The 12,834-nt window shown below is 36.7% G+C and overlaps 1 protein-coding gene across 6 annotated transcripts in view; it reads right to left on the reverse strand.

Annotated features, from left to right (window-relative positions):
- The window catches only part of CDKAL1 (CDK5 regulatory subunit associated protein 1 like 1), a 717,953-nt gene that overhangs the window by 565,680 nt on the left and 139,439 nt on the right, over positions 1 to 12,834 (reverse strand). The gene's annotated exons all lie outside the window — the stretch shown is intronic.

A 12,834-nucleotide genomic window follows, 5' to 3' on the forward strand; every position in this document is an offset into this window, starting at 1 on the left:
AAAAAAAAAAAAAAAAAAATATTCTACAATGTGCAAGTTATTTTTCATAACTGGGAAGAAAAATCATTTTAAAAGTCCATGGATTAACAAACAATGAAATTTCAAAAACTTAGCTATTCTCTAACAGCAAGAGCACTCCATGAAACATAAGTCTCATACAATAAAAACAGAATTCCCTATCATTCGATTCTGAATGATTATGAAATGTTCTTTTTGGGGGGAGGGGTAAATGGCACCCATTCATTGCAATTAAACAGCTCTTTTGGTCCATATTTCCATAAAGAAAAATTAAAGTACAGATAAATGAAATTTCTCTGAAAATCAGCATCACAACATAAACCTTTAAGTAACAGCCAGTTTAACAAGTAACAACAAAAATACCATTTACCTGGCCAGGCACCGTGGCTCACGCCTGTAATCCCAGCACTTTGGGAGGCCGAGGTGGGCAGATCACAAGATCAAGAAATTGAGACCATCCTGGCCAACATGCTGAAACCTCATCTCTACTAAAAATACAAAAAAATTAGCCGGGCGTGGTGGCACGCACCTGTGATCCCAGCTACTCGGGAGGCTGAGGCAGAAGAATCGCTTGAATCCGGGAGGTGGAGGTTGCAGTGAGCCGAGACTGCGCCAAGGCATTCCAGCCTGGCGACAGAGCAAGACTCCGTCTCAAACAAACAAACAAACAAACAAACAAACAAAAAACCCATTTACCTCTAACTATATAATATTTGTGAAATGAACATTACAGTTTTTCCTCTAAAAATGACTGTGGGGACTTCATGTTTCCAGAACAGCATCTGAGAAGCTTGGAAGTTGCTATTCCATCCTACCAACAAGTAAAAAAACTAAACAAACTAACAAATCAACTCTTCTTAGATACATAAGAGAATTGAAGTCAGCAGGCAAATCACTGCTGCTAATTCTGGAGACACCAATTGGCAGATGCCAAAAATCACAATTTGACTGAGGAGAAAATCACAAACAGAAACCTCCATGGGAACGAGTGTTAGGGTAGGAAAATCTAAACTATAATATATGTATTGCTGGAGGCTCAGTATGGACAACTTTTAGAGCAAAGTTAAAAAAAAAACTCCGGGATGACTCAGTCACTGGGGCCCCACACTTGTGTGAATTTTTACCTCTGGGAGCTTGACCTGGTTCTTGCAGTGAACACTGAAGAAAAACACTCTCAGACTTCTAGTAGGAGAAAGGTAAAAGAAACTATATGGAAACTCACCAGGGTAATCTGTCTGTAACGTCTGCTCTCAGGAAAAACTAGTTAACTACAGCCTAATCTGCTGGGGTTTCACCGGAGCCTAAATGACCTGGGTGAAAACAAATGCCCAGCTCCAGCCAAGTCTAGCCTTCTAGTCCCTACTGACTGGGAGAAGACTAAGAAGCACTTGTGTGGATCACAGAAAGCACAGACTTAGTAAAGGACTGAGAGCTAATCAGTGGATGACAGAACACTCTCTCTTACCCCCGCACCTTACTGCCACATCACTGAAGGCCTATTTACACCAGTTCCCATTCCTCAGTACATTGTGTCTGGATATCAAGAAAAAAATTACAAGGTGTACTAAAAGCATCAAAGACACTTTGAAGAGATAGCAAGCATCAGAACTAGACTCAGATAAGGCAGAACGCTGGAATTATCAGACTGGAAATCTAAAACAACAATGATTAACATGTTATGGGTGCCAATGGAAAAAACAGACAGCATGTAAGAACGGAAGGGCAACGTAAGCAGACAAAAAGAAATTCTAAAACAGAATGGAAAACAAATAAGAGAAATCAAAACTACTAACAGAAATGAAGAATGACTCAGACAAGCTTATTAGTAAACTAGACATGGCTGAGCAAAGACTCTCTCTGATCTTGACGATATCACCAGAGAAATGTACAAAACTGAAAAGCACCGAGAAAAAAGACTAAAAACAAAAATACAAAAAAATCCCTGAGCAGAATATCCACGAATAATGAGATGATTACAAAAGGTGAAACATCCATGTGCTAGGGATACTAGAAGGGGAAGTAGAAGATACAAAGAAAGCAGAAATAAACAAAACAGTCACTGAAAATCTCCCTAACTTAATGTCACATACCAAACAAAAGATTCAGGAGACCGTGTATGCCAAGCAGGATAAAAGCTAAAAATAACTATACGTATGCATCATATATTCAAACTACAGAAAGTTAAAGATAAAGAAATGGGTAAAGAAAATCCTTAGCTATACAGGAACAAAGATAAGAATTACATCTGATTTCTGCTAGAAACTGTGCAAGCAAGAAGTAAAGTAAAATAAAGTGTTGACAGAAAAAAAAGAAAAATAACAAAAACATAGAATTCTGTAACCAGCAAAATCATTCTTCAAAAGTGAAGGAAAACTACTTTCTCAAACAAAAACTGAGATATTTTGTAGAAAGTTTTTAAAAAATCCTTTACACAGGAAAAAAATGATACAGGAATTTTTTTTAAAAAATCATTTAACAGGATAAAAATGATGTAGGTCAGAAACCTGGATCTAGATAAAGAAAGAAGCAGGGCAAGGTGGTTCATGCCTATAATCCTAGCACTAATGTAGGCCGAGGCAGAAAGATCACTTGAGCCCAGGAGTTCAAGACCAGCCTGGGCAACACGGCAAAATCCCATCTCGACCAAATACACAAAAATTAGCTGAGTATAGTGGTGAGTGCTTGCACTTCCAGTTACTCAGGAGGATCACCCGTGCCCAGGTTGAGGCTGCAGTGATCTGTGATCGCACCACACACTCCAGCCTGAGTGACAGAGTGAGACACCACCTCAAAAAATAAAATATAAAAAACAAAGAAAAGACGAAAAGACTGATAAAATACTAAGTAAAATAAATTTTTTTGACTTTCTTACCCCTGATTGATCTAACAAATCACAAATTTCATAACCTAGATAAAATGAATCAAAACTTGAAAAACTATCTGCAAAAATCATGTAAGAGGAAAAAGACAGTGTGAATAGGCCTAGATCTATTAAATAAATTGAATCAATAATTAACAACATTCTAAAACAGAAAGTACCAGGCCCAAATTGGTTCACTGGTGAATGCTACCATATTTTTTTTAATTATGCCAATTTTCTATAACTTTTGTAGAAATCAGAATCAAGAGGAAATAATTCCTAACTCATTCTGAGGTCAGCAATATCCTAATACCAAAACCACATAAAGACAACACAAGAAAACTACCGACCAATATTTATCATGAACACAGATACAAAATCATCCAGAACAATTAGGAAATCAAATCTAACAATGTATAAAAAGAATATACACCATGACTACATGGGATTTATCTCTGAAATGCAAGGCTGGTTCAACATTTGAAAATCAATGTAACTCATCATATCAACAGGCTAAAGAAAAATTGCATAATCATATCAATAGATTTTTCTGCATCTATTAATAGATGCACTTGACAAAATCTAAAACCCATTGGTCTCACTGAATAAGAATATAGAGTAACTTCCTCAACTAGATAAAAAATTATAAAAACCTATAGCTAACATCATATTTAATGGTGAGAAACTCAAAGCTTTCCCACTAAAATCAAAAACAAAGGCAAAAATGTCCCCTCACCCTCCTTTTCAATATTGTACTGGATGTCCTAGTTCAGCAGTCCCCAACCTTTTTGGCACCAGGGACCAGTTTCAGGGAAGACAGTTTTTCCATGAATTGGGTGGGAGATGGTTTCAGGATGATTCAAGCACATTACATTTATTGTGTACTTAATTTTTTTAAATTACATTGTACTATATAATGAAATAATTATACAACTCACCATAATATAGAATAAATGTGAGCCCTAAGCTTGTTTTCTTGCAACTAGAAGGTCCTATCTGAGGGTGATGGGAGACAGTGACAGATCATCAAGCAACCTGGATCCCTTGTATGCAGAGTTCACAATAGTGCTCCTGTGAGAATCTAATGCTGCTGCAGATTGACAGGGGGCAGAGCTCAGGTGGTAACGCAAGCAAGAGGGACTGGCCGTAAACACAGAAGAAACTGTATTCATTCACCCACCGCTCACCTCCTGCTGTGTGGCCTGGTTACTAACAGGCCACTGACCAGTACCACTTCATGACCCAGGGTTTGGGGACCCCTGTCCTAGTTAATACAAGACAAGAAAAACAAATAAATAATAGGTACATTGATTGAGAAGGAAGAAACAAACTGTCTTTGTTTGCAGATGAGATAACTATCTGTGTAAAACTCTCAGTAGTATTGTCACAAAAAAAAACCTTCTTAAAACAAATAAGCTATTTTAGCAAGGTTTCCAGATACATAATTAATATACAAAAATTACTCCGTATGATACCATAATGGTGGATACACGTCATTACACATTTGTCAAAGTCCACAGAATATACTATACCGAAAGTGAACTTTAATGTAAACTACATTCTCTGGGTGATAATAAATTGTCAATGCATGTTCATCAATTTTGACAAATGTACCATTCTGATGGGGTATTCTGATAATGGGGGAGGCTGCAGATATGTGGAGTAGGGTATACACGGGACATCTCTGTACCTTCCTCTCAATTTTGCTGTGAACCTAAACTTGCTCTAAAAAATAAAATCTATTTTTAAAAATTACTGTGAGAGAAATAAAAGAATCATTTTGTTCATTCTGATGCTGAAGAGGATAAGACACTATCAGTAAGCAATTTTCTGCTAATGAACCTCTCAGTATATGTAAAACCAGGATTTTTAAACTAAATGCTTAATTACTCTGATATGCTAATGGATCTGTATTAACAAAATAAAAATAAGTGTAAGAAACAAAATAGTTATATTCCAAAAACTTAGTTAGTTTTTAAGATCTTCTGAATATTCAAGGTTCTTAGGAGCAGAAATGACCCAGGTTTTAAAATGAACTATGTAACTTCCTAGCTATATAAACATGGGGACAAGACACTTAAATTCTCTAAACTTGTTTCCTGAAGCTACAATGAGATTAAACTAGACAAAGTATATAAAAGTACCTAACAGATTACTCAATAAAAGATAAGACACGCACAGTATGTGTACCTGTCGTTCCAGCTACTCAGGAGGCTGAGGCTGGAGGACTTCTTGAGCCCAGGAGTTCAAGGCTAGTGTGCTATGCTTGCATGTACAAAAGTCACTACATTCGTGATGCCTAGGCAACACAGCAAGACCCTGTCTCTTAATTAAAAAAAATAAATAAGTAAAATTAAAAAATAAAAAATAAATAAATGAGAGTTATTATTTTAAGTGGAAGGAAAGAGTAAAAAGTAAACAGAAGATTTAATTCAGTAAGCATCTCAGAGGCTATGTTATTAGGCACTAGTGATATTGAAATTAAAGAACTCACAGTTTCCAGAAGGAAAAACACAAGTCAACCAAAAATTATAATGTAGTCTAACAGAATAAAACAGCTATGCTGAATCTCAGATGCTTTAAAAGAATTCAAGTTGGGAAATCTAACTTGGGCTGTGATATGATTTGACTCTATGTCCCCACCAAAATCCCATGTCAAATTGTAATTCCCGTTGTTGGAGGAGGGGGCTGGTGGGAGGTGATCAAATCATGGGGGCAGACTTCCCCCTTGTTGTTCTTCCGATAGAGTTCTCACAAGATCTCGTTGTTTAAAAGTGAGTAGTACCTCCTACCTTCACCTTCTGCCATGATTGTAAGTTTCCTGAGGCTTCCCCAGCCATGCTTCCTGTACGAGCTATGGAACCATGAGTCGATTAAACCTTGTTTCACCATAAATTACCCAGTCTGGTATGTCTTTATAGCAGTGTGAGAACATACTAACATAGGCTGGTGTTTAGGGAAGACTTCCAGAGGGAAATGCTGTTAGACTTAGATAATAAAAGATATTTTAATACATGTCGTCTAGACAGAGAAGGAACTGAAGATCAGTAAGTACAGACAATTATAGCTAGAACCAGGTTTTCTTGAGGGATATGGCCTATGTTATTGGCTGAATGTGTGTGTCCCCCCTCCCCCACCAAATTCATATGCTGAAATATAATCACCAATGTGATGATATTAGGACACAGAGCCCCTGAAAGATGATTAGGTCATGAGGGTGGGGCCCTCCTGAATGAGATTAATGCCCTTATAAATGACATCCCATAAAGCTAGCTGCCTTCCACTGTATGAGGATACAGCTATAAGATGCCATCTGTGAATCACGAAGTGAGTTCTCACTAGATATCAAATCTGCTGGCATCTTATTCCTGGAATTCCTAGCCTTCAGCATTGTGTGAAAAAATTAATTTCTGTTGTTTATAACCCACCCACTGTATTGTATTTTGTAATAGCAGCCTGAGCAAACTGAGACAGTCTAGCATCCTGGGAAAGGAGGCAGGATCGATGCTATCATGTGAGTTCCACCAGGCCTTCCATGCACCCATCTCTGGTTGCTGGAATGAATTAAAACTGGAGGAAAACTGGAACCCAGAAGGCAAGCGCTTTGCTGCTGCCATCACATTGCAATTTCCTTCCAAGAACCCTCTACTAACAAAGTTACCATTACCCCAGCTGACAAAGGACAACAATTCCAGAGTCTGGTTATATCACCCAAGGCAAGGCAAACAAGGCTGGATGGCGGGCTGAGAATAAGTAAACTGGTAAGTGTCACACTGCCTTTCCTATCAAATAATAGATGAGAACTCCACTTTTATCCCTGCCCCCAGTACAACGTGTGGTTCAAAGTAGTAATTCAATAAATTTGTAAAACACACCAAAATGGAAAAAACATAAAATGTAGGCTCAGGCAGACAGTGGTTGAAACTAGCCTGGGCACAAGAGGGTGACGGTGCCAGGGTACAAACAAGCAACAGGAAAGAACCAGATTTCCCAAAGGCCAAGCACACATATGACTGAGGCGTCTAGAAACATTTTGAACATCAGCTTAAGCTTGGGAGCTGCTATAATAACCTTCTATAAGGAAGCAGCTACAGAATGAGATCACCTTCTAGAATAATTGTAAATACATTTGCAACAGTGAAACAACTGAGGTAAAGTGGACCATCAGGGAAAGATTTAAACTAAATATCTCCAACTATGACACAACAGACAAAACTGAAACTGGGTATCCTTCCTCACCTCTTTTCTCATTGTTCACATATACCAACTATAAGACATTAAAGAGTATATTTGGCGTCAATAAGTGTTATTTTCCTCTTCCTGAAGTCACATCCTGATGTCAGGAAACTCTGATGATAAAATCAAGCTGCCTCCTTGTGGGCTAGCAAATAAGAAACAGGTTTAAGTTTTGCTCTGTTACAAATACCCTTGCCTTGATGAACAGAGGCATCATTGTTAGATTTCAATATTTCTTAAGACTCAAGGTATGACCCAAAAGTGCCCTGTCGTGCCAGGTTTCTATATAAAGCTCCATGCAGAAAGCAAAAGTTTTCCTTCAGTCAGAATGAAGCACTTTCAAGAGAACCACAGACAGAGACAGAGGGAGATAACCTTCAGTATTAATAAAGTCTTGCTTATAGAAAGAACAATTCCAGACAAGTGACAATGTGTCCTAGTTTCAGCCATCCTTAAAAAGACCAGTCCTAGAATAGTAATGGTTTCAGCAATGAATGTAGAAATCAAACATTGCGAACAGTGCTTTATTGTCAGAAAATTCTTCCTTAGTTTTCCTTCGTTTACTACATATTTCTAAGAAAACTAATTTCAAATATAAAGTCATATGTTTAAAAACACCTATATAAAGAAAATTCTAAATGGCAATTCTTTTAAAACTAAAGAAAATTAGCCCGGGCATGGTGGCTCATACCTGTAATTCCAGCACTTTGGGAGGCCAAAGTAGGCAGATCACTTGACAAGACCAAGAGTTCAAGACCAGCCTGGCCAACATGGCAAAACCCCCTCTCTACTAAAAACACAGGCCTCATGGCTTAAGCCTGTAATTCCAGCTACTCAGGATGCTGTGGCACGAGAAATACTTGACCTGGGAGGTGGAGGTTGCAGTGAGCTAAGATTACAGCACTACACTCCAACCTGGCTAACAGAGCAAGAGCCCGTCTTAGAAAAAATAAAAATTAAAAAATAAAAAGTCAAAGAGAAAGTGATAGAATTAGAAAGCAATAAAAAAAATAACATTGATAAAACCAGAGTCTCAGAAAAAATTTTTTAAGAATAAAAATAAATAGAACCAATGGTAATCCAAGAAAATTTTCCAAAAATAAAAGAAAACTTGAATCTGCATATTAAGAGGGTCAACCAGTACCTGGGAGAATTTACCTGGAACAGTCAACTCTAAGACACATCCCAGTAAACTCTTAGGCTTCAAAAACAAGGAAAAAGTGTATAGGGTCACTAGTCGTGAAAAACAAAACAATGAAGGAAGGCAAGTAAATTCAGCTGGCATCAGAGCTGTCTAAAACAACATACAATGCAACAATGGAGAGTGATTTTTAGAAATTCAATAACAAAGTACGAATAATAAACTTATAAACAACCAAGCTATCCTTCAAGTTTCAACGCTATATAAAAAGTTGTCAACACACAAGAATCCATAATCCCTTCTTGAAGCATCTAACTAAAACAGTATGAGCTTCATGCAACCATGAAATTTCTGGGGAAATTTTAGCAAAAGGACTGATAATGAGCTCATTCCTACATATAACTGTAGATCTAAAACTAACATAAAGGAGGGAATATTAGTCATCAAAAGCCCAAGATTAATGTACAAATGGTATGCATGGTAGCAATGCACAAAACAAAAGTGGGAAAAAAGTAGGTCAATGTACAAATGTTATAATAAACAGAAATAATGCACAAAAAATCTGTAGCGTGAGAAATGAGAGAATAAAATGCATTCTTTGGTTGGTAAAAGTCAGGAATAGAAGGATACTATTGAACACTGACAAAGCAGATGGTAAATGTTTACACAGGCAATGGAAATTGGGTACAGTGGCTCACGCCTGTAATCCCAACACTTTGGGAGGCCAGAGCAGGAGGAGGATTGCTTGAGGCCAGGAGTTTGAGACCAACCTTGGCAACATAGTAAGACCACGTCTCTACAATCAATAAGTAAAACTAGCCATGTGTGGTGGCACACTCCCATAGTCATAACTACTACGGAGGCTAAGGTAAGAAGATCCCATGAACACAGGAGTTTCAGGTTACAATTAGCTACAACCGTGCCTCATGACACTACATTCCAGAGCGGGTATGAGGAAGACCCTGTCTCAAAAACAAAAACATAGGCAATGAAACTATAGGCATTTAAAAGTTACAAATAAAAAGTTAACCACTCAAAATATGCAACTTCCTAAATAACACTTCATTAAAGAAAAAGATACATGTCACAAAGCAACATGACAAATAAAAAATAATATACATAATTATAAAACATCACAACACAGCAGAGACCAATATAGTCACACCAAATAGTAAGTCCTCACTTAATGTCATCAATACGTTCTTGGAAACCGCAACTTTAAGCAAAACAACTATGGCATAAAAACAATTTCACCACAGGCTAAGTGATAGGAGCAAGAGTTAAGTTCCTAAAACATACAGTAATTCATTTCGCTTAAAACTGCATTTCCGAGAATCTATCCAGGACATTAACTGAAGACTTACTGTAAAGAAGCTTAACTCACCTAATTAAGAAGCAGATTTTACATGTGGTTCACAAAGCGAGACCCAACTCTATCCTATACACTAGAAACATGCCTAAAGCTAAATAATTCAGAACGGCTAAAATTAGAGACAAAGGTATAGCATACAAAGCATAGCCAAAGAGGATTAAACATGAAAAGAAAAGCACTTTTATTATTTTTCTTTCCATGCCCAGGCCAAGAACACTTCAGAGGCACAACTGACAATAAAATTATAACATCTATAAATACCTATGCACCAAATAACATAAAACCAGCTGAAGCTGTAAGAAGAAATGCACTAACAGTAACAGACCTATACATTCTCCACACAAGAGAAAGCAATCAAATAAAGTAGAAAGAAGATTTAAACAGACTCAAAACAAACAAACAAAAAACAGATCTTATGTATCTAGACTATTACTACCTAATAATACAGAAGAGAACACACCTTCTTCTCAAGCACCCATTGAACATTCACAAAATGGTAAATGACAAAGAAAGTACATCAGGAAGCTCTTTAAAGCAGAAAAATAATAAACTAACCTTAGCTTACTATAACCTTTTTACTTGATAAACTTTTTCCTTTTAACATTTTGACTCTTAAAATAACAATTACCTTAAAACACAAATAATTCACCTGCACAAAAATACTTTTTCATTACATCTTTATTCCATAACATTTATTAATTTAAAACAAATTTTTAATTTATCTTCTGGACTATTTCGTTAAGAATGAAGACACAAACATGCAAATTAACCTAGGTTTGCCCAGGGTCAGAATCGTCACTGTCCCTGTCTTCCACTTCCACATCTCCTCCCACTAGAAGGCGTTCAGGGGCAATAACCTGCCTGGAGCTCTGATCTCTGTGACAACAATGACTTCCTCTGGAATCCCTCCTGAAGGACCTCCCTGAGGTTGTTTGGCAGTTAACTTTTTTTTAATCAGTAGAAACAGTTCACTCTAAAATAATAAAAGTTTAGCCTATTAAGTGTATAAACCAGAGAAATGGTCACGTGTTATCATCAAGTGTTATGTGCATATACAATTATATGTGCTACACTTTTATACAGCTGGCGGGACAGTGGGTTTGTTTACACCAGCATCACCAGAAACACTCAAGTAACATGTTGTGTTACAACATTACAATTGCTACGATAGAGCCAGCTGATAAAAATTTTTCAGCTTCATTATAGTCTTATGAAACCACCATCACATATGCAGTCCATCATTGACTGAAAATGCAGCATATGACTGTAATTTTAAAACCAAGATGATATGGATAATTTCATACAGAAATATAGATTACAAAAACGGCCTCACTTAGAGATAGAAAGCTTAAACAGACCAATTTCTAAAGACATAAACAGAAATTTATATAGGAACCAACTCACAAAAATGCAAAAGGACCAGATGTGTTCTCAGGGAAATTCTACTAAGTCTTCAAAAACCAGATAGTTCCAATTATCTATAAAGTGTTCCAGAATGCTCAAAATGAATTAAAATGTCTTAATTTTTTATAAAGCAAGTATAACACTGATGCCCAAAGTACATAGACAGTTCAAAAATATATAAGTACAGACAAATATCACAAATGGACCTCTATGATAAAATTGTATTGAGTATTTTTTTCCAAGAATTCAATACAACAATTTTTTTAAAACATACCATATAAAATTTACTCCACAAACACAAGGTAAATTCAATATTAGAAAATCTACTAACTCTATATATGATATTAACAAATCTAAGAGGAAAAATAATCATTCCACCAATCTTCTGAAATGCTTTCAACAAAACTCCCCACCCACACCTGATAAAACTCTAAGAGGAAGTCCTAATCAGAGCAATTAGGCAATAGTGAGAAATAAAGGAAAACCAAATTGTGAAGGAGGAAGTCAAACTGTCCATGTTTGCAGATGACATGATCTTTTATTTAGAAATACTTGAAGACCCCACCAAGAAACTGTTAGAACTGATAATAAGAATTCAATAAATTTGTAGGAGACAAAATCAACATATAAAAATTGATGCCTTTCTATGAGTCAATTGAAAACAATCTAATAAAAAAATCAAGAAAGCAATAACATTTATAATAGCTACAAAAATATAAAATACCTAGGAATAAACTTAACCAAAGAGGTTAAAGATCTTTACAATGAAAGCTACAAAACTCTGATAAAAGTTGAAGAGAACACACACACACACGAAAGATACTGCATGCTCATGGATTGGAAGAATTAATATTGTTTAAATGTCATTACTACTGAAAGTGATCTACAGATTCAAGACAATCCCTATCAAAATACCAATGACTTCCTTACAGAAATAGAAAAAACAACCATAAAAATTTGTATGGAACCACAAAAGACCCAAGTAGACAAAGTAATCCTCGGCAAGAATAAAGCTAAAGGCATTATGCTACCTGACTTTAAAATATACTACAAAGCTATAGTAACAAAAGCAGGATGGTACGGGTATAAAAACAAACATGTAGACCAATGGAACAGAATAAAGAATCCAGAAATAAATCCATGCAGTTATAGCCAAATGATTTCAACAAAGCTGCCAAGAACATATATTGGAGAAAGGAGAGTTTCTTCAATAAATGGTGCTGGGAAAACAGGATATCTATATTTAGAAGAATGAAACTAGAGTCCCACCTTTCACCATATAAAAATCAACTCAAAATGGGTTAAAAACTTAGACGTAACACCAAAAAGGATGAAAATACCAGAAGAAAACATGGGGAAACATCTCAGACATTAGTCTGGGCAAAGATTTCTCGGGTAAGATCTCAAAAGAACTGGCAACAAAAGCAAGAATAGACAAATGGGATTACATCAGACTAGATGGCTTCTGCACAGAAAAGGAAAGAATCAACAGAGTGAAACAACAGCCTACAGAATAAGAGAAAATATCTACAAACCATTCATCCAGTAATAATATCCAGAACATATAAGGAACTGAAACAACTTGGCTGGACGCGGTGACTCACACCTACAATCCCAGCACTTTGGGACGCCGAGGTGGGTGGATCACGAGGTCAAGAGATTGAGACCATCCTGGCCAACATAGTGAAACCCCGTCATTACTAAAAATACAAAAATTAGCCGGGTGTGGTGGTGGGCGTCTGTAGTCCCAGCTACTCGGGAAGCTACGGCAGGATTATCACTTGTACCCAGGGGGGCAGAGGC

Source organism: Cebus imitator, unplaced genomic scaffold, assembly GCF_001604975.1.
Source record: "Cebus imitator isolate Cc_AM_T3 unplaced genomic scaffold, Cebus_imitator-1.0 Scaffold165, whole genome shotgun sequence".
Classification (NCBI taxonomy): domain Eukaryota; kingdom Metazoa; phylum Chordata; class Mammalia; order Primates; family Cebidae; genus Cebus; species Cebus imitator.